This window comes from Cyprinus carpio, chromosome A5 (genome assembly GCF_018340385.1).
Source record: "Cyprinus carpio isolate SPL01 chromosome A5, ASM1834038v1, whole genome shotgun sequence".
Taxonomy (NCBI): Eukaryota; Metazoa; Chordata; class Actinopteri; order Cypriniformes; family Cyprinidae; genus Cyprinus; species Cyprinus carpio.
Genome location: NC_056576.1, coordinates 287,099 through 310,618, shown reverse-complemented (window position 1 = coordinate 310,618; position 23,520 = coordinate 287,099). Strand labels below are relative to the sequence as shown.

The 23,520-nt window shown below is 35.5% G+C and overlaps 1 pseudogene; it reads right to left on the bottom strand.

Annotated features, from left to right (window-relative positions):
- Nucleotides 1-843: 843 nt before the first annotated feature.
- Nucleotides 844-23,122, bottom strand: LOC109066188 (annotated as a pseudogene).
- Nucleotides 23,123-23,520: the final 398 nt, after the last annotated feature.

Below are 23,520 nucleotides of genomic sequence, written 5' to 3'. Positions count from 1 at the left end.
GAAATGGTAAACATTATTTGATACTTCCTATCTTTCAATACTTCCTGCTTATAAGCATTACAAAAATAAATATGCATAATGTATTTAGTAATTTAAGCTTTATTTCATATTCATAGATTTATAGAACTGATCTCCATTTTCATACAAAAACATGAAAAAAGAAAAATGTATAAAAATAAAAGCCAATAGTTTAAAACCTAGTTGCTTTGGCATGCATTTGTTGTTTCTGTGTCATTTTAACAAATGACAAGTCAAAAAGATCCACAAAACAGTCTTGAATTCGTTTTGACCATTTAGTGTGCAGCAGCGGTTTATTTTATAACTGTTGAGTAAAACAGACTGACAAGTGTTTGGAAATAAGTCCTACCATGATATAACAAGCAGATGTAAAACTTGGGCTAACCTATGACTTTTGAATATTTATGATTTGATGCAGTGTTTCAGAAAGTATGTTTGTCCTCAGAAAGACATTGCAGCCTGGAAACTTGTTTCTTTGAGCTATTTCCCGAAACCCATTAACTCTGATTCTAGGAAGTTGCAAAATAACCAGCATTTAAACTCCAGTGTAAATACAGCTGTAAAGAGAGATTTAAATCTGAAGTGCACAATTTGTGCGGCATTAGCAACCAATAAAATTGCATAAATAATGTTTTTTTTTTTTTGGTTTCCCAAACACTTCACCCTTCTGCCATTGGTTGAGCAAACTGGTGGACCCTAATAATTTTCCATAAAAACTGCTTCAACAACAATTTCACCAAATGCACACAGAAAATCTAAATAAATAAACACTTAAATAAATATAAAACTATGCAACTACACAAATGAATGTTGGGCCTCTGAGAATGTGGTGCTTTACAATTTATTGGTCAGGTCATCCAAAACATCATCCAAACAAGTGCAAAACTTTTCCTCATACTCACACTCTCAGCTTACAATTATAATAAAAATCTTGTTGAAATCATTTAATTTCCTTTGCATTGTTGGCAATTACTCTCTGATTTCCATAATTATTTGGTAGAAATTCCGTACATTCACTCCATACAAAATGCATTCAGAAAGACACTTCAGTTTTGTTCCTTTTCGAAATGAAAAGCATGTAATGCTCAAATTTAAAAGCCTTTTCAAAAATATAGGTGACACTTTGTCTTTTAAAGTCATTATACTTGTGAGCATTACAAAAATATATATGTGTATTTACATATATTGAATGTTATTTGTTAGGTCTCTAGCTGTCAAGCAGAAATTTACCCGCAAGGTGTTTTTTCTCTCTTTTGCACATTGCTTCACACTTGCTTTCACCCCTTCAAGATTATTTGATATATTATAAAGCTGATTTGCAGTTTTGAATAAAAACTCCTGCAATTAAAACACTAAAAACAAAAATAACAATTCTGAACATTTCTACAGGGAACAAGTTTATAATTGCATCCAAAACCTGACATCTAATGATATTTTGGGAGGAATTTTTGATTTTGTGGGCATGCACCTCACACAGTATGCAGTGCAACTACTCTCACAGTCTAACCTGGGACATATTTTTTTTTGCTTAATGAAAATTGTCATCATTTACTCATCCTCACATGATTCCAAATATCGATTCACAACTCCTCTCATGTAAGAGCTGTGTTTTAGAACATGTCTTTCAAAATAATAAAATAATGAATGAATTTTCATTTTGGGGTAAACTTCAGTATCTCTTTAACAGATTAAAATAATTGTGATTGAGAAAAGGAGTAAAGGGTCAGTAAATGTCATTTTAAGCAATTTACAAGAAGCCCCCATTTATTTTACTTTGTGAGCACACAATGAAATTATTATTTGTTTAATCATCCACTGCAAATACACCTTAAAACCTCAGTAAGAAAAAAGCTAACTTGATGAAACAATCTCAACTTAAAAGTGCTCTAAACATAAAACAGAAGAACTTTGTTGCTTTCATTTAAATCGATAGCTCAATAAGAGCTGCAATTTGCCTGCAAATCCCTGAAGGCAAGTATCATGTGTTTGTGGTACACCAACATGTTTTCGAGTTGCCCATGCATTTATCTAATGCACATGGTAAGGATTTTTGTTGACTGATCAGTTTTAAGAAGCATCATAACATCATAACAAGGCAATTTACAGATATTTGTGGTAACAGGGAGCTGGGGTTCAGATGTTAAAAATGAAATCACTGTCCATATATTCCCAATGAGACTGAATTGCTTAAAGGAGTCCAGTAGTGTCTAAACAGCTGTCCCGGATGTCTTGATGGCAATAGACACTTTCATAAAATGTGTGAATAGTCATTTTTCTTAATGACTGAACTGAATTTGTAGTTACCACACACTTATTATTGTGCCTAAGGAAGATGAATCCATGGTGATTAAACTCAAAGCCAAATTGTTGCACAAGCCCATGTCTTACTATGTAGTGTAGATTATTAATGAATGGACAAACAGTCTTCAGCAGTTAATTTTTGCAATACATACCATTCTTAAAACTGAAAGCAAAGAAGGAGAATGATGATAACCAATTTCACATTCTAGGGGAAAAATGGGTATAGCTGGGGCGGGGGGGTGTGTTGTGAAAAAAAGCATAAGTGAAGAGAGGAGTATCATCTGGGCCTGTACTCTTCAGGTACACCCGGCAGGTTTCTCTTTCTGAGTGCCGTGTCCACAGTCTTAATTAGCCCATCAATTGTGGCACGCATCTCTGGCGTATAAGGGTCATATTCAAGCTTCCTCAGCCCTGAGCGTTTGAAGTTCCCATCTTTCTGTCCTTCCACACACAGCAGGCGGTCCTCTGAGACTTCTAGGCCCAGAAAGATTACCATGCCTTTTAACCAAGAGAAAAGGTCCCGTTTTAAATCCTCAAAGTGTACCACTTGAACTTTCTTCCCATATTTCAGCCAGTCTAGTGTGTGGGATGCCCACCATGGAGCATAGTTCTTCACAAACTCCGGCCACTCTGATTGAGAGAGAATGAAAGAGTTTAACTTCTTGAACTAACTTGAAAATAGCATCTTGTAGTAACATGCTGTGCCATTGTGGCTAAGATTTAGTGCATTAGAAAAGCTTGACATGTATCTCCAGATGTGTAACAGCACTGCACAAATGTGCCAGACATACCAGACAAATGTACCAAAACAACTTTTTGTTTTTGTTTTTGTAAAGGCTGCAATAGTGGAACTGCAAAAGTATATTATTAATCAGTGACAGCACTTTTCTGAAATGAAGAAGCAGAAGTCAATCATACTCCGAAGTGATGCACTTATTCGTATTCAAGTAATAGAATGTCATTTTCTGCTGATTCTCATCAGTGGAGAGAAAGAAAATAATACAAAAGCTAATGAAGAGCTAATGACTTTTTCACCAAACTGAATGAAATTATCATAATCATGATGTTGGAGGAGTGTAAAAAGAATGGAATACAAAAGAAATACTTTTTTTTTTGAGATGCTTCTGCGTTTCGGTTAGTGTGATGCATCAGAAAGAATTAATTATATTATATATTATATTATATTAATAAGCATGCTGACATGGCAACAAGAACAGTGAAACAATATCTGAGGAACATGGTGTGTTAAATGTTTTAAAACTTTATAGAAAATTGTGAAACAAAAACAGGAAGAAGCTCATTTTAGTAAACAAGACACCTAAATGTCACAAGGATATCTTCTCTGTGTGAAAAAATGTGAAATTAAAAACTGTAAAGAAGCAGAACAAGAGGAAAACATTGCTTAAAAATGGACTTCATTGGGGTAAAGACAACTTTGCAAAAAGCGATTTACTGACTACTACCATAGTTTACAAACTTTTGATAAATGCAACAACATCTTAGTAAAATTAAATTACATTAACTGCAAGTAAAATGTGTTTTGGGTTAATGGTTTTTATAACCACTAACTATTCAAAATGTATACACTAAAAACCTGTTTAAAAACAATTACGGCTTTTGTGTCAGATAAGCGCACACTCTTGACTGCAGTACAGCAAATATAACCCTCAGACTAATGGCAACAGCAAGAACAAAACAGAAGTTCTTTTAAACATTTGATTATAAACACTGGGCTGTTAGCCTACCAAACTGACCTAAGATACAGATAATATTGTGATGAGCTCAGTGAAGACAAAAAAATATGTCAAACCAGAGTGTGTATATGAAAGAGGAGCTGGACGAATAGTAATAGTGAAAAAATATAAGTATAGCAGCAGTTTGAAAAGAAAGTTAAAAGGAATAGTTTGACCAAAAATAAAATTTGCTGAAAATGTATTCACCCTCACCATTCAAGGTGTTGACAAATGTCTTTCTTAATCAGAATGGATTTGCAGAAATGTAGGATTACATCACTTGCTCATCAATGGATCCTCTGCAGTGAATGGGTGCCGTCAGAATGAGAGTCCAAACAGCTGATAAAAACACCACAACGATTCACAAGTAATCCACAGTGAAGTGAAAAGCTGTGTGTTTTTTAATAAACAAATACATTAAGAGAACGTTTTTTAACTTCAAACCATTGTTTCCAGCTAAAAATAGTTCTCTATCCATAATACTCCTTTCTCCAGTGAAAAAAGTCATCTAATCTGAATCAGGAGAAAAATATGCACAGATCAAGTACTGTTTTAACAGTTTTATAGAATATGTCAGTTGATTTGGATGTGAGAGGACAACAATGGCATTATTATTATTCATTATTATTACCTATTTTATGATTATTAAGTTATATCATTTATAATAATAATTAATTTATAATAATATAAATTATAATGAATTATTATTCATTATTATGAATTGTGGCCAGAAGTGATGATTTAAACCTAATACACCTTAATGATAGATTTGGGTTTCTTACTTCACAAGACATTAATTAAAAGACTAGAGTCATGTGGATTACTTGTGATCATTGTGTGGGTTTTTTGATCAGCTGTTTGGACTCTCATTCTGACAGCACCCATTCAATGCAGAGGATCCATTGGTAAGCAAGTGATATAATGCTACGTTTATCAAGTTCTTTTATGATTGCATTTCTCCAAATCTGTTCTTATGTATAAGAAGGCTTGTGTGTGGTTATTTTTTAAGTTTTTATTTTTTGGTGAGCTGAAACTATTTCATTAACAGAGACAATAACATGCACATTTCCTATGTGAAATATGTAGAGCGATCACTAGGCTTTAGAACAAGCTTTCATCTCTTACCTTTCCCCCTCCAATGAGCTTGAGAGGCAAATCCAATATGGCCACCATACTTTCGGTTAAATTCTGCCATGAGGGCTTTATAAGGGTTCCGGATCATGAGAATGCTGGCGTCAAAGGCCTCAATCTCCTTCCTGCCGCTCTCATGGGTCTTGATACATATGGGTTCTACCACTACGCCAGTGATCTCTCTCCCCTTTAAAACCTGCACATGCAGAGAAATCAAAGAGAGAGGAAGACCATCAGCAAGCAAGAGACAAAAAAGATGGCCTTATGGAGAACAAAAAGATAAGTTTACCCTTTGTTGTACAGTGAGCCATCAAAGTAGTAGCTCCCAGTGTAGTAACCCGTAGCCAGCTCAATAAGGTGACGGGCCCATGTATTCCCTGCGCCTGGGAAACTAGCTAGTGCCACTAAGTGCTTGGAACGGGTGGGCAAAAAGCGCCGGTCCATACAACGATTATCTGTAGAGATGAAGAACACATACCAGACCAAACATAAGATACTGAAGTGAAAAAATCCTAAAGTCTAAACAAAAGTCTGCAGTGCTCACCTTTACAGGCACACACTGTACGTACATGTGCAGTTGTCATTTTTCCACAAATTACCATAAATGCTATAAGTGACCATTACAATATGCAAAAACAAAAAATAAGTCTTCAAATCACAGAATCTCTGCATTCCTTAAAAGACAGGTAAAATGTCTCAATCAGGTTTTGAGTGGCGTGATAAACAGAGGAAAGGCTTATGGACGCACATATCACCATGAACATATGCTGCTATTTTCATGAAGTGAGACAAGTTGAATCAGTCTTTTCAAATGTTGTCTTTCTTAGATTTCAAATGTGGTTTGAAGCAGTACATGATGACCATTCGTAATTTGAACCACAGAAAGGATGACTATGAAACTAAAGAGGAAATGAGATAATGTGTGTTAACAGTTACAGCATGACAAAATTCCTTACTAACCTCATTTGTGTAAAGCTGTAAAGAACATGTAAAGCGGTAAATCTTTGTTATCCTTGTGACCTTTGTGTTCATTAATCTACACAGGTAATGTTAGTCAAATAAAAAAAAATCAGAATTCTGTGGTTTTGAGGCTGAGTACAAATTTGCATTTGTTTCAGAAGAAGGCTCTGCCTGCCAGTTGCAGCATTTAAGTGTCACAAACATGCATTTATTGAAATCATCTGCAGATATCTGTAAATGCATGATATATTCTATCAATTTAGCGCCAAATAGTCTTTTGTTGAAGCCATGACTTTTGACCACTGTTTGAAACCAAAGCAAAAAAAAAAAAAAAGCAAAACTGTTTTACTTTGAAAGCAAACTCAGAGGAAGTGTAGAGGAAGTATGAATTTAGCAGATCTGAGGGTCAACCTTGATAAGTGATAAGCAGCCACAAAATCTCACATACAGGGATGGGCAGTATTTCAGATACATGTATTTAAAATACGTATTTGAAATGCAAAATACTATTTTGTATTTTATATTTTAAAGCCTTTGGAAAAAGTCAAATGTAATTTGTATTTAAATACATTTAAGATTAGTATTTTTGTATTTCCAAAATACATAATAGCTTTGTGCCAGTCAACCTCTTTATCAGGGAGCAGGGCAGATGTGCAGAGGGCTACAGCTCCACTCAGCATTAGGGGTGAGCGACTTTTCTGGAATAAAATGAAGTGAGGATGTCATGGTCAATTATACGTATTGATTCAAGTTAAAATAGAGCATAGAGCTTAATTTGCCTTCAGTTAACATGAAAGAATAAAAGAGCAACCAACAAGGGGGAAAAAATAGCGTTAGCCAATCAGTTTGATAGTTTATCGGTTGTTGTTTTTTTTATCAACTAGCTTGTCAAATGTGTTTAAAGCATTACTGCATGTTAGGGCTAGTTCATTTAACTTTTTGTAAATCCTTAACATAGAAAAAGGCCAATCGAGGTAATAGTGGTTGAGTAATAGAGTGTGGTGTGCTTGGTGCAGTCGAACTGGGTGTTATAAGTGTGAATTCAAGTTCACACTCGCACGTTGGCAGGCAGATTTTTTGTACGTGCGCTCCGAGATGAAGCAGCGGTAAAAGGAAGAAGTTTGCCGAGTAGTTTGTCAAACAATCATTTTGTGAAGTTTATAAATAAATGGATTTCTTCACATATAAACTGATAAGGTTGTAAGTCATTTTGTAGGACACGTGAAAATGTGAAAGTACACTACATAAACCCACACAAAAGAATCAAATCATATAAAAGTCATAAACTTGAGATTATTACTTGTGTCATTAGAACAAAACATACTGTTTAAATATGATAACATATGTATAACACTAAATTAAACAATATTGTTTGAAACAATACTGATTAAATAGTACTGAATTGTAACAGTGTTAAATGCTTTTTAAATAAATTAATTAGAAAATTTACATTTTAGATAAACTTTCTAATTTGAATAAACTTCATATACAACACAAAATAAACTATACATGATATAATTATAAAAGTTTTTTTTTTTTTTCCTTTCCTTCTTTTTTTTTGTAGTTTTTGTATTTCCTACAGGGCAGGATAAGGGAAGAGGTATGTAAAATGGATTTTTTTTTTTTTTTTGGTTTGTTTTTTTGCATTCAGAATAGGTCCAGATGGATTTCAGCCAATAGGTATGCCTATTGGATGGCCAATTTCACATGTATTTTGTGTATTTTCAAAATACAAAATACTGTATTTGTATTTAAATACATTTTTTCCACGCAGTATTTGAATTTTTATTTGAAATACATTTTCATGTATTTATGCCCATCTCTGCTCACATAGAGCTCATCACACAATTGAAACACTGTGAAGACCGAATGTGCTGGGCTATATTTCGTGCTTCTATAGTGACGTGTGTTGTCTTAAGAAGGAAAAATATTGTGCATGTGGGCTGCCTGTGCGTTGGCCTGGGCACATTGTTTTTATCCAAACAAGCTAATGTTACCTTGCACTTGGGTCTGGTACACTACAAAGAAGTCATTGTTTCCACAGCTCTCAAAGTCTTCTCCTGCACAGCGCTGAAGACACAGTTCACTCATCCTCTCGGTCATGCAGGGTGAAGAGGGGAGTAGGAAAGGGCCACAGTGACATTTTTCTCCAGCCAAGGCTGCCAGAGAGTACTCCTATGACAGACAAAAAAGGAAGAGATCATATAGGATAGACTACAAACACAGTAATAAGAGAGATACTGTTACAAGACGCACATCATGCATGCATACTCACTTTCTCTGTGCACATGTCAACACACTTGTCCACTGACATGTTGTTAATAACGGCACTAGCAGGAAGCGCCAGGGTCACGTTGTATGGCCTCTTGAAACATCCCTTGAAGATGGCACTCCCATCTAAAAAGCAAAATAAATAAGTATGAATTTTTAAAGGGTAAAAAAACGACAAAAAACAACTACATACATACCATTTTTCTGAGGAAAATGGGAGTGTTGCTTGTCTATGAATACCTCATCAGCTACTGTTTTGTAAATGGTTTTTTTTGACTGACTGATTAAAAAAAAATGGAAATCCTCGGGGCCCGTACAATGGTTTTTTTGCACGTCCTGATTTTGCTGAGTTAGATGTGTTCCTAGGTCAGCATATTTTGTTGACCCTGGAACAACATTTTAATCCAAATATTTAGTCTTTACCATATCCCTATACCTAAACCTAACCTTAACCATGAGTAATCCCTAAAATCAGAAAAAATAATAGATGAATGACACTGATATACAAGCATCAAACAATGACTGTAATCCTAAACTTCACAAAAACTATAAACTGGTTCTTCAAATCTGATTGGTTAATCACAATGTTCACACAAAGATGTTGATCCAGGAACATGTCGCACTTGGTAAAACCAGGCTCTGCCAATGGTTTTGATCAAAGGCTAAGTTGTTCCTGCACAACTACTGGCATTGTTTTATCACATACGCACACAGACATCCTGTCCACATGAGAAAAGTGCTTATTCAGGAAACACAGGGTGGAATGTCACAAGTTTCTGCCTGTGCTACTTTTTTGATTAATAAAGGAAACAAGAGGCATAAGGAAAAAGGGTCAAGGATGTGCCATAAAGATCTGGAAATGGATGATTGAAAATCGTGAGAAGGAGCTAACCAATGCTGTGAAAAAGCATTTTTCAGAGATACAATAGATAGACACAAATGATTGAGATAGGAAAAAAACAAACATGCAACAAACAAAGTGATAGATTTTTTCCACAATCACTAGAAGAAAATATTAATTAATTCTAAATGGATTCTAATTAATATTAAATGGATTCTAAAAAACAGCTTAAAGATAAACAAGACTTCCTGTTAACACTTAACATTAAGGGTCTCATTTGTTAACATTAGGACAATATATTTTTACAGCATTTTATTAATCTTTGTTTTATTGTTCATATTAGTTCACAGCACATTAACTCAAATTTAACCAACTGTAACCTTTTAAAAGTTAAAAGTGGATTAATAACTAATGATATTAACTTTAAGATTAATAAATGCTGTTAGAAGTATTGTTCCGTGTTAGTTCATGTCAACCTGAAGCAGTTAATATTAACAAATGAGACCTTACATAATGGCTTACCCAATTTCCTGTAAGAAATAAGTCCATTGTTTCCTTTCTGGTTCCTTCTGCTGAGTTTTGAGATTGACAGATACATGCAAGTGTGAGCTTGCAGATGCATGTGTGTAAGTGTATGTGTCGGTGTCATGAGATACTCACATCTGCGGGCCGACTTCACTCCTGGCTCAGCTCCAGTCTATATATGGGGACAGTCGATTAGGTCCTCCACAGAGGTTACTCTTCTCACCTTTACAACTCCCAATTTGTTTACATTCAGTCTCTGGTGACACATTGGGGTGCCTGGATCTTATGGCCACAGGTAGCACTCGGGGGGGGGGCTCCAAACTCCAGACCCGCATAGAGATAACCCTAAATAACACAAGACAGAGAGAAATCATCATTAGTTCATGTCAGTTCATTGCAATGTCAGGGCAGACTGCCATTGATCTGACATGCTAAGCTATGGGTTTTATGAAGAAGTGCGATAATGAAGCCATGTTTGTGTATCCTGTTCCCAACACTGACACTTCTCTACTCTATCACATTGAGTAATAAAAGTGCCCAAAATATCAAACAAAATGTGCAAAAAACTTGTTAAAAAAAATGTTTAAAACCAAAAATGCACAAACAGAAAGAGATAATAGAAACTGTACAATAGACTTTTCTGGGTGCATACAAACCAGAACAAAAGTATTGGCGATATTCACAGTCAAACTGAGGTGCAAAAGCTCTAGATCAATGAGGTCTGCAATCAATCAGTTCCAAAATTAAACATTTGGTAATAATATGGCATTTTTTTGTAGGCCAGTCATTTTTTTTTTTATAGGGAAAAAGGACAATAAGTACAAACCCGATTCCAAAAAGTTGGGGACACTGTAAAAATTGTGAATAAAAACAGAAATGCAATGATGGGGAAGCTTCAAAATTTCAATATTTTATTCAGAATACAACATAAATGACATATCAAATGTTTTTAACCTGAGAAAATGTATCATTTTAAGGGAAAAAATATGTTGATTTTAAATTTCATGGCATCAACACATCTCAAAAAAGTTTGGACAAGGCCATGTTTACCACTGTGTGGCATCCCCTCTTTCTTTTTTTATAACAGTCTGCAAACGTCTGAGGACTGAGGAGACAAGTTTGCTCAAGTTTAGGAATAGGAATGTGTGTCCCCATTCTTGTCTAATACAGGCTTCTAGTTGCCAACTGACTTTAGGTCTTCTTTGTCGCATCTTCCTCTTTATGATGCGGCAAATGTTTTCTATGGTGAAAGATCTGGACTGCAGGCTGGCCATTTCAGTACCCGGATCCTTCTTCTCACGCAGCCATGATGTGTTGTAATTGATTTGCCATTGTCATGTGGGAAAATGCAAGGTCTTCCCTGAAAGAGACGACGTCTGGATGTGAGCATATGTTTGTTCTAGAACTTGGATATACCTTTCAGCATTGATGGTGCCTTTCCAGATTGTGTAAGCTGCCCAGGCGCCACACGCACTCATGCAACCCCATACCATCAGAGATGCAGGCTTCTGAACTTGAGCGCTGATAACAACTTGGGTTGTCCTTGTCCTCTTTAGTCCGGATGACATGGAGTCCCAGTTTTTCCCAAAAGAACTTCCAAATTTTGATTTGTCTGACCACAGAACAGTTTTTCCCACTTTCCCACAGTCTATTTAAATGAGCCTTGGCCCAGAGAAAACGCCTGCGGCTTCTGGATCATGTTTAGATATGGCTTTCTTTTTTGACTTATAGAGTTTTGGCATCTTTGGCATCGGCGCATGGCACAGTGGATTGTTGTTCGCCCGACAATGTTATCTGGAAGTATTCCTGATGCCCATGTTGTGATTTCCAGTTACAGTAACATTCCTGTAATGTGATGCAGTGCCGTTTAAGGGCCCGAAGATCACGGCATCCAGTATGGTTTTCTGGCCGTTGACCCTTACGCACAGAGATTGTTCCAGATTCTCTGAAATTCTGGGATGAATTTATGCACGTTAGATGATGATAACTTCAAACTCTTTACAAGTTTTTTTTCTCTGAGAAACTCCTTTCTGATATTGCTCCACTACTATTTTTTCGTCGCAGCATTGGGGGAATTTGTGATCCTCTGCCCATCTTGACTTCTGAGAGACACTGCCGACTCTGAGAGGCTCTTTTTATACCCAATCATGTTGCGAATTGACCTAATTAAGTTGCAAAATGGTCCTCCAGCTGTTCCTGTATAGGTACATTTAACTTTTCCGGCCTCTTATTGCTACCTTGTCCCATCGTTTTTGGAATGGGTAGCTCTCATGAAATCCAAAATGAGCCAATATTTGACATGACATGTTCAAAATGTCTCACTTTCAACATTTGATATGTTATCTAATATTCTGAAGGTCTTTGTGAACAAAAATATAAGTTTATGAGATTTGTAAATTATTCCATTCCTTTTTTACTCACAATTTGTACAGTGTCCCAACTTTTTTAATCGGGTTTGTACAAACATTATGTGAAGTTGTTATACCTGTTTGAGCAAAGTCAATAGATTTTAGTCAAATGTGATAAATTTGAAAATCTTCCACAGGTCAAAATGACTGGACACAATATGAGGGTTAAAAAAAAAAAACCCCCCGGAAAGAAAGACGGAAAAACAAACAAACATATGAATGCGCTGAACTGTTTTACAAGAAGATCTATAACATCCATTTAGCAAAACAGACAAAAGTGAATTTTCATAAACACTTTAAACGCACTGTGAGAGAAATGCAATTATTCTCCATAGTAAACAATATTCTACATAAAAATAGACTGCACAAGTCAAATCACCTTTATTTGTATAGCACTTTATATAATATCGATTGTGTCAAAGCAGCTTTACAATGTCAAGCAGGAAAATAGTTTGTCAATAATGCAAGAAGACAATAACAAAGAATCATTTTTCCAGCTAAAGTCAGTGCATTGATGATTCAGTGATATTATCATCCAGTTCAGCTCTCTTCTAGTGTTTTGTGCAATCAGTCAAGCATCCCCACACTAAGCATGCCAAAGGAGAACAGTGGCAAGGAACCAAAACTCCATCAGTGACAGAAATGGAGAAAAAAACAGAAACCAGACAATACATACTTTAAACAATAACAATAAACAAATAAGCGTAAAAAACAATGGGAGGTCAGGGATAAATTTAGTATAGCCATTGTTTTTTACAAAAAAACACATATGCATTACTGCATATATGTTCACTGGGTCATTATATAGCCTAGTAGTTTAAGTATTTGGGGTGGTAGCTGAAAAAATGTAGGTTAAACAAGTGGTGTGTTCATGAACTGTCACATTTGGCCACATGATCAAGTTACTTAATAACAGGGTGGTTCAGGGGGAGTGTAATGAGTTTTCAATTTATACTGAGGGCCTTTGTGGTGAACATGGGTGTGCATGTAGGATACAGATCTTGTAAACGACAGAAAGCATGTGGTTTAGTTCAGGGGTTAGCTAGCAGAATGGGCCTGATGGTCCCATAAAGGCCTACCCACTATGATGGAATAGGCCCCAAGTGCAGGCTGATCCACTTCCATTCTATATAAGACGGGAACACATTACTCTCAGGCTGATTATGAATGTAATTTTTGGGCTCATCCAGTGTTTTCAGTGTGGTGTTTTTAAAGTCGTGTTAGTGTGCGTGTCTAAAGAATTTTGGCCAAGAATGTTGCCAGATGTCCTCACCAAAGATTATTTTTATATTTGCGACTGACGCACCAACGACTAACTGCACCTATTTCCGAATATCTAGGCCTATTAATATTAATAATGAATGAAAATTCATAAATAAAAAACATTATATAATATGAATAATATAATTTTATACTCTTCAATTATATCTAATATATTTGAGGAAATATGATGAGGAAATACAGTGCCTTGAATCTTTAAACATTTACTGTAGAATGATGAAATGAAAATTAAAATATACAAATAAAATTTTTAATGGCTTCTGTTTTGGAATAAACAAAGCAGTATTTCATTTTTTTGTTCTAACTGCTACTCAGGTTTTGTATGTGGACAGGTTATAGCTTTAGTTCTCTTGTATGTTGATATTCTATGACTTAATGGACAAAGTGATACAAAGCTTCACATCTGTGTTGTTTGCATTCGTATTAGTTTGAGCAGACATTCGTGACCTTGCGTGAGAAAATCTTTCTACACAGCTTCTAACTTTATAGTTTGAGTGGCCTATTGTAATCTGCAACAGTATTTAGGGATTGGGGCTATAGTGAATGACTTTTAGGTTATGTTGACCAATAGGCACATGTCCCCATCATGACAGAGACAGAGATGGTGGTAGTTTTACTATGTGTGTCTTCCACTGTGTTCTCTATGGTTTTGTTTTTCAATGAGGGATAAAAGAAAAAATTTAAAATAACCAGAATACTGAGAGTTGACTCCGTCCATTAGTTACTAGTTCACGCCCACTTTTGGCCAGGGCCCGACCAAAAACAAAATTCTGCCTACGTCACTGGTTTTATTGTTCTTACATAACCAGCAGTTTTCCTTTCCTCAAATTCAGAAATGATGATGCAAGTTACTCCTGTTTTGCTTAAGGAGTCAGTTTAAATTCAGCTCACTGGCACTATGTGAAGTTTTTAGTTTTCCAAGCACTCTTGGAAAGGTTTTGCCATTCTTGGAAATTGCACTGTGCCTTTGTTTGAAGTTTTGTTGTATAAATCTAAAAATCTCTGGTTGGACCATAGAGAGTTACTGTGCTCCTCCAGTCCTCGACACCCCTTCCTTTCCAACTCTCTTATTTTCAGATTTTTAAACAATGTGAAGCACTGTCTAGCTGACATTCTGGTTTAAAAGCTTCAAGAGAACTGTTGTCCATAAACATAGAGCTGTATCCTTTGAAACACAGTATGCATGAGGGCGATTTCACATGCATGCTGATGATTGTATATCAAAGGAGGACAGTATAAGAATGTCTTTCTTCAGTTTCTGGCTCATGCACCCTCTGCAGGCTGCGGTCTTCTCCTAATTTCTTCAATATGAGGGAGGCAGGATTCTTGAACGTTGTGAGTGGGAGCTTTGGGGCTGCTTTTGTTTTGTTGGCTCTCTCCTCTCAAATTGCTCATTCTGTAACTCACATTGCTCTCCCTTTAAAGCAGTCCTGACGCCAAAATCCCTCAACCCTTTTTCTTCCCTCTCTATCTTTTCTGTGGCTTTTCCAAGTCAAAGACTGATGTTAAGAATAAATGGAAGCGATAGGGATGAGGTACTGAAGAAAAGAGGAAGTAAACAAGAATGCTAACAGGAATGAAAGTGAAAAGCAACATGAATAGTTCACCCAAACATGAAAATTCATTTTCTCACTCTAATGTTGTCCCAAACCTGCATGTCTCTCTTTTTTTTTTTTTTTACTGTGGAAAAACTGGTTGGTTGTTATTTTCCATGAAATATAATGAATGGTGATGCCACAAGCATGTAAAAGCAAAATAAAATGATCATTAAATAGTAGACAATAACACATTTCAAGACTTTTGAGGACATACTAATTGCATTGGTGAGAAGCAAACCCAAAAGTCCCTATATTCACTGATTTAGATTTTATCAAGTGAGCAGCAAACTGCAGGAACTGGATCAGTGAATCAAATCATGATCTTGACTGACTGATGAATGTTTGTTGTTCTCTGGCATTAGCCAGAGCACACTATGAGGGAGCAAACTTCCAAGGGAGCCTCAAAATGACTTAAAAATACGACAAAACAAGCTACAAAATAGCTACATAAGCTAAAAAAAGTCAATCAAGATATGCATACTTTATGTCTACTCTCCCTCAACAACTATATTTTTTCTTTGAAGAAACATTTCGATGGTCTTGGAAAACAAGGAAGCCTAATTTTGAAAGTGAGATTTCTAGACTTGTAATGTAAATTAATAAAATCTTCAAGCGCCATAAGCACTTTTTAAATCCATATCTTTATTCCTAATCCAGTAAAACGTAACAATTAGAGAATAATGTCTCATAGAGATAAAAAAAGAGTGGGATCCCTAAAGCACATTCAGCTCTCAAAACTTCTGGAATCATGAATTTTATTTAAAAGAAATAGTTTTAATTTAATGTTGAAATAGTTAAGCTCCTTTTTTAAATTTATGGAAATTTACAGAAAATTTATCTGGACAATGGGGGGGCTTTGGAGCCTAAAAGTTTGAGAACCATTGATCAACCAATTCATTAAAATATCAGATTTAAAAGGTTCAGTTAATAATGACTTAAATTTTGATCAGTTTGTTTAGATTCCTGTACATTTAAGTTCCTGTTTCATTCAGTTTCTATCATATGCCTTAGTATGACTGAGTCGTACTGACCATCTTTACTTTCATAATGTTTACGCTAATGCACCTTGTTCAAATTTAAAAGCTTTAGTTCTGATTCTTGTTGTACCACAGAAAAGAACAATCCGTGCAATTCTTCAGTATCTCTTCAGTGTATTCCAAAGAAAAAGAAACTACATCAGAGTTGGAAAGAAATGTGGAAAAGTTTTTTTTTTTTTTTTGTTTTAATGAACTATCCCTAACGGAACATTTTTTTAAACAATTGTGAGCACACATCATGAAAATGATATTTAAGCACAAATCTTAGTGACATGAAACATCAGATGACTATCAGGGGAACGGCATATCTGAGAACCCTGCCCTCTCAGTTAATCAAGGGTTAAGGGAATTAGATTAGTGTAATGAGTGTTAAATGCTTATGTTTGTCAGTTTAAGGGTCATCATCTCTAGGGTGAGAGCAATTACATGTTATGATGACTTAATGTGTATGTATGTGTATCGTACATGTTAATATGTTAACAGAGTGTTTGTGTGGATGTGTGAGTCCATTTTTCTACCAATCATTGTTGGGATGAAATGTCATCTTAATAGGACAGTAAAACTTTGAAATCATTTGTTTGTGGGGAAACAGTCATCTGTTAGTCACACATAAAAAAGTTTAAACAAACTTGTGGTCTGTGGTTAGGGCACAAAAAACATCATTAAGCAGAGTATATAAACCACAGCCTACAATTCAAAAGAAAGTCCTTATCATGACACAAAAGTGTGTGTTCTTGTACATGGGGATAAAACGTTTCAATTGCACATACCTCTCAGCACAGGCTGTCCTGGCTGGCAACGGAAGACAGTCCATTTTTTTGTAGTCCAAAAAAGGAAACCCCTCTAAGAGCCCGTTTCTGTGTGTCATCAACATAACAGCCGATGTACTTTGCTAAAACGAGAAAGATGTTAAAAAAAAATATATACTGCTAATTCCAGTATCACACAGAATTTGAGAAAAAGAAATAAAGTGCTGATTTGAACTCTCTTCACATGTAAATCCTGTGATTCAAAAAAAGGAATAACATTCAACATTGTAAAGCACATTTAATCGTGTTTAAACGTTGAAACACAAACACACCATCTAGTGGCCAAACAGTAAAATCACAATCAGATCTTTATGACTTTGCTCTGGACCAGGGAAATTTTTACATATTTATTTGGTTCAGTTAAAATATTCACATTTTAAGGACGCTAATTTCTAGTACCAACAATTTTGAGAAAAAGAAAAAAAGTGCTGATTTGAACTCTCTTCACATGTAAATCCTGCTGATTCAGGATAAAGGAATAACATTCAACATTGTAAAGTACGTTTAATCGTTTTAAACAAAAAGATGAAACACAACGCCCTCTAGTGGCCAAAACAGTTAAAATCACAATCAGATCTTTATGACTTGCTCTGGAGCAGGCAATTTTACATAGTTTATTTGTTCAGTTAATATATTCACATTTTAAGGACGCAAAAGCATCACTTTAAGGTATTTCAAACACGCCTGAAAGCATTTATAAAATTGTATTACACATTTTTTATTAATAAATTAACATCAGATAATTGTTACAGATCTAAATATTATAAGTATGTGAAATATTGTGAATGGTATGTTATAGTTTATTATTCTATTACACTAGTTAACACAAGAATATTATAATTTGTGACCCTGGACCACAAAAACCAGTCTTAAGTATCATTTTGTTTCAAAATTTAGATTTTATATATCATCTGAAAAGCTGTTAATAAAATATGGTTTGTTGGGATAGGACAATATTTGGCTGAGATACAACTATGTTGAAAATCCTGCATCTGAGGGTGCCAAAAAAAATTAAAATACTGAGAAAATTGCCTATAAAAGTTGAACAAATGATGAAGTTCTTAGCGATGCATTGTTATTTACTAATCAAAAATTAAGCTTTTTTATATATTTCCAGTAGGAAATAGGAAATACAAAAATATCTTTAAGGAACATGGTCTTTACTTAATATCCTAATGATTTTTGGGCATAAAAGAAAAAATCAATAATTCTGACCCATACAATGTATTTTGATCATTGCTAAAAATATACCCCAGCAATTTAAGACTGGTTTTGTAGTCCAGGCGTCACATTTTAGTATATTTAAGTCTGTAATAATTAATTAGCTATAATTTGTGTGTATTTTAATGTTTATCCAGTTTATTCTGCTTCTCTCCATCGACTTCCATTGCAACTGCATTATGCATTGTAGAGTAGCTGTATGTAGAACACCATTTCATATGTAAACAGCCTGTGAACATAAGACATTATAAAACATCAAGAGTTTGGATATGGTCACATTGTTCCAGGCATTTTGTTCCTCGAAAACATTCACAGTCTGATGCAAACTGGATGCATCATCTGCTTCATCAATCTCATCCATTTGTGACACACACATGCACAAAAATGATCCAAAACGCCCTGTTGCATGACATCCATTCTTCCTCTGTAATCTCATCAGTCCCCATTAGGTTTTAATGTATTTTCTAATAGCTGAGATAAGCTGGTTCTGTCACATACACACTTACCAGCACAACATTACAGTAATTGCAATTGTCTAAAAAGCAGTGAGCAGGATCCCGAGCTGTGAGTTAATCGTATATCATGAGGGCAAGCTCAGTAATCTGCTTTTCTACAAGTCAAGCTCTATTCATCATCACGGACTGGCATTCTGTGAAGCAGCTAAGTGCAAGGATGAAACACTCACTAGCAGCATGACTACAGAGATAATGATGCTCTGCTGTACTCACATGATGAGGTCTCTGCATGAACCGTTTGCTCTGAACATATGAAATAATAATGAAGAGGGGAACAGGGATGAATTATAATAGTTTCACATAACATTTAAATAAATTCAATATCATAAAATTTTTATTTTAAGATCAAATTTGCCTCTATATTTTTTTTTGTTAACCAGAATGCTAAAACTTTTGTAAATATATATTTTTTATAAAAATAGGCCTATATTCCTATTTAATGTAAAAAAGATAGGTCTTTTTCTTTGCTTTTGTGTGTCTGATATTTGGCCATTACATTATATATAATAATAACATTAATATTATTACTACTATGACAGACATGAAACATGGTAAAAGTTCTAAAAGTGTCCTGAGGGAGGCAGAGTGGAGACAGAGACAGCACATGGAAGACAAAAAAAGGAATATTGTCTCTCAACATGACCTCGAAAATTTACCCCCTATGCTTTAATACATTGTCCCATGATCTTCATGATTCAATGGTACATGCTATTTTAAAATTATAAAATATAATAATTATATTTAAATCTATTATAGAAATATTACACAAATACAGCTTTCCTCTGCATTATTATATCATTAGTTTCTGTTAAATCAATTCCGCTTTATTTCTCCTCATTCAATATATCCTGTTTCATTTCCCAAAAATACATCAGATTACGAAATGCAAGAAAAAAGGATTGTACTTCCACATGAGCACTTGTACTTAAAAACACTACTCTGTAAACTCGCAACATAACAGAGAGTGACAGTCATGCATTTCCACCTCTGTACTGTCAGCCTGTCTGCTGCTGTGTAGAGTACAGACAAGGATGTTGGGTGTCTGAGATCATGTTCCTGTCCTTGACTTCCTTGAAGATTTGTTGTGTTCTTTTACAATCATGAAGATACAATCGGCACAATTATTACATAGTGGCTTCCTCTTTATCAGAAGTAGACTGCTAAAGTCATACAACATCTGACTGTTAAAATTGAAGAGTGCAGTTTTTTTTATATTGGAGGCCCTGAGGGTTACACTTGAGAACCATCTGTTCAAAAACCTCTTAAACTTCACTATGGATAAAGGCGATGACCTGAGGACTTAGAAAATCCACTTATTGGCTTTCTTTTGCCTTTTTGTGGGTTTCTGTGTAAAACAATAGTGAGTTAGCTCAGGGCACTGTGGTGAGACTTGAGGAATCAGTCCGTCTTGTTTCACAGAGGAAAATGCTTTATTTTTGCAAGGACCCACAAAGTTCACTTGTAACTTGCGCCTAAAAAAAATGATTGCAATATCATATTTCTGCTTCATACATCCAAGACCTTCACCAAACACCCCTCAAACATGCTTTTACAGAAGGACAAAAATATGATACAAGTCACATCACATCATGGATATTCAATCGACACGAATCGGATTAGGGCTGTGCGATTAATCGAAATCGATATTATCGCGAATCTGAGATGTTGAGTGATTTGCTAGAGTGAGCAATCCGTTCTCCCGAATGCCTGTGATGTGGACGCCCATATTACTCTGTTCAAGAGCATATGCATGACTGCCACGGAGAGAAGGATTATGGCGTCTACGGGGTCAGATCAATAATAAGGCAAATAAAAAAAATCTTATGTAACTTAAGCTTCAAAATGAAAGAGATGAGTCTAAATAGGTTTTTTGCAGGGTGATGGGTTTAAGTTATTCATACTTTGCTGCACATTATTGACAATATTGAGCTGAAGCTTGACTGCAAATTTAAAAATCGCAAATCAAATCACAATCACAATATCTGTCAAAAAAAAAAAATCTCAATTAGATTTTTCCCATATCGCACAGCCCTAAATGGGATCACCTCAAAGAAGAAGTTTTACTTTTCAAAGATTAATGGAACTGACTTTATGTTTTATGTACAGGAATATTGGGGATTTGAGAAAGTCATTTTTTCCAGCTCCACAAAACTTAACCATAACTAACCCATCAATGCTTTCACTTTGATCATTCAAATGAAGTTTTATTTAAAAGCATCAAGTTTATTTTTTTCTATACTGCTTATTCTGTTAATTAAACAAAAAAATGAATTATCATACATTTCCTGATTTTAAGATTATTTTGTGCCTACTGCTCAGCAACAAGATATTTTAGGAGCTATGAAACATCAACTGAAGGCTATGAAACTAACAAATGTGCTATTCTACAATCATTAGAAAAAAAACTCAGACACACATTTATTATTTACTTAAAACAGTCACCAAAAGGGCACTTCATTCCTCCAGCTTAAAGCTTTAAAGACAGAGGTGCTTTGCCATACTCCACTGAGCTTCAACTACGGCCTTAATACCATGACGACTGTCTGCAACAACTGACCACTGACATGCTGAATCATTTCTCTTCTGATCTCGAAGGCTCAATCACCTCATTCTAATCAACAGCCACATTGTGCTTCACAGGGGCACACAGTGTTTTACTGTGTACTCACAGCACCGAGTGCACTTCATTTGACAAAAATGAGCTCATTGTGGATGCCCTGCAGCACTTGAGTCACACAGATTATTTTTTAGTATTATGATGATATCATGTAAATGCACAATTCTATATATACCATATAGGATGTTATAAATCCATGTTTTATATATGCAGTGACTTATCAGGTAAATTTAATCTCCACTTCCTGTGAAGTGATATATTGATGTATATGCACTTATTCCTCATGATGCTCGCAGTGCCCTTCAAATTAAAACACATATGGCATATATGGAACCTCAGCAGGATAACTGGTTTTCCCTGTAAAGTCACTTCGTTTGCAGGACACTACTGGGCAATTGGAACACTCATAGTGTTTCTATAATCACAAAGTTCCTCCTTTAAGACACTAAATTAAGACTCTTTCTCCACTGAGTGTCTGAGGTTGCAATCATTAGAGGAGAACTGTGTCTTGACAGAAGTGCAACATTGATAATTTATTTTTTAAACACACATAAATCACATGTGCCATGTCAGTGCGAGAACATGCAAATATTCTGCATTCTGTTAAATAAGCTAAATCCTCTGTGCATACCAAGATGAAAAGACAAAAACTGAGAGCAGTGCTTTAAATGCTTAATAACCGCATAGACCAGCATGGTCAATCAGCTTCATCAGACATACTGTGTTCTTGTCAACTACATGTAGCTTCACCAGCCAAAATGGCTGGTGACCGTTATCTTTATGTCCCCCCCACCCCCAAAATAAAATAAATACTTAAATAAAAAAATGTAAAATACAAATTAAATCAGTATTTGGGTCATATTTTCAAGTGTAAATATCTAAACATAATTACAAAGATACATTTAAGATATTTAACTGATTTTATTTTACACAAAATGACAAGATTTGATGTCTTGTTTTTATACAACTCTAACCATTTTTGTGAGGTGATTGTTTAAAAACAATAATTTTTTTTTACTGCTTTTAGCATAAACCTTTTTCAAAATCTTGTTTTTTCAAATTTTTTATTTCTGATTATTATTATTATTATTATTATTTATTATTATTATCTTGTTTTTTATTTTTTTTGTTTTTTTTTTTTTTTTATTGTTATTTTTATTTTTTTTTTTATTTTTGTTGTTGTTATTTTTGTTTTTTTTTTGAAGTTTATTATTTGTTAGTTTTTTGGCCAATAGTCTGGCTATACATTCTTGAAATTATGGTTAATATAAGAGAATTTTCTATGACTATAACTGGTCAAGATTGTCTGAGGTTAAATCTTAGGGTGAAATGGTAATGGAAACTGTTCTACCTACCTACCTCTCCCATTATCCCCATCTCTTGGTGGTTTTTTCTTTGGCTCCATGATCCTCCAGCTGCTGGTATGATCGACTCCTCTTCCGGCCCACTCTGGTATATGCTGTGCCCCATTTTCCTTCATCCACGGGGGTCCAAATCTCCGGGGGGTTCTCCGTGTCTCCTTAAATACCCTTCCTAGAAGCCCGAGACCATCAGAGGGTAGAGCTCCCACCACCTGTGCTGGCCCCACCTTCAGATATAGTGGGTCACGGCCGCTTCCAGAAGCTCCAGTGGTGGAAGTGTCCCGCTGGAGAATCCGGAGTGGAGGAAAAACAAGACTGCCAGCAGTGAGGGTAGAGGAGGATAAAAGAGAAAAAGCGTTACCGGTTTACGCCGGAAATAGCGGTGGATCTTCAGCAGCGGTCTGGCCATGATGGGCTCTCGAGCCACACGCATTGGCCTTCGATGTTACACAGGAACATATAAAATCAGAGACAGCACCTTCCTATAAATTCTATTGTCCTACGAGGTCCCTTTGAAACATTAAACGATTCCACAAAAACAGGAAACATTAGTTGTAATGATAACAGTACTGACGCTTAACACAGTTTGTCCATCCGTTAGGGACCTTAAAGTCTGAAGACACTTGCCCAGCTTTCCTCTGTAGCAGCATGCAGGAATGTGTGTCCGTGTCCTCTGTCTTTCTACATCCCCAAAGAGGCAGCGACAGAGGAGAACGGTGCTACCCCAGAGGCCATGTTGTGAAAGACGAGTGGCAGTGAAGACTGAAAGATGATATTGCCGTGGCGACGCTTTTCACTCCTGTTATCGGACTCTTGCTCTCCTGAGGCCTTGTTTCCCACCAAGCTGTCCGTCAATCAAAAGCAGTGCTGATTCACTCCTGACTCAGGCCTCA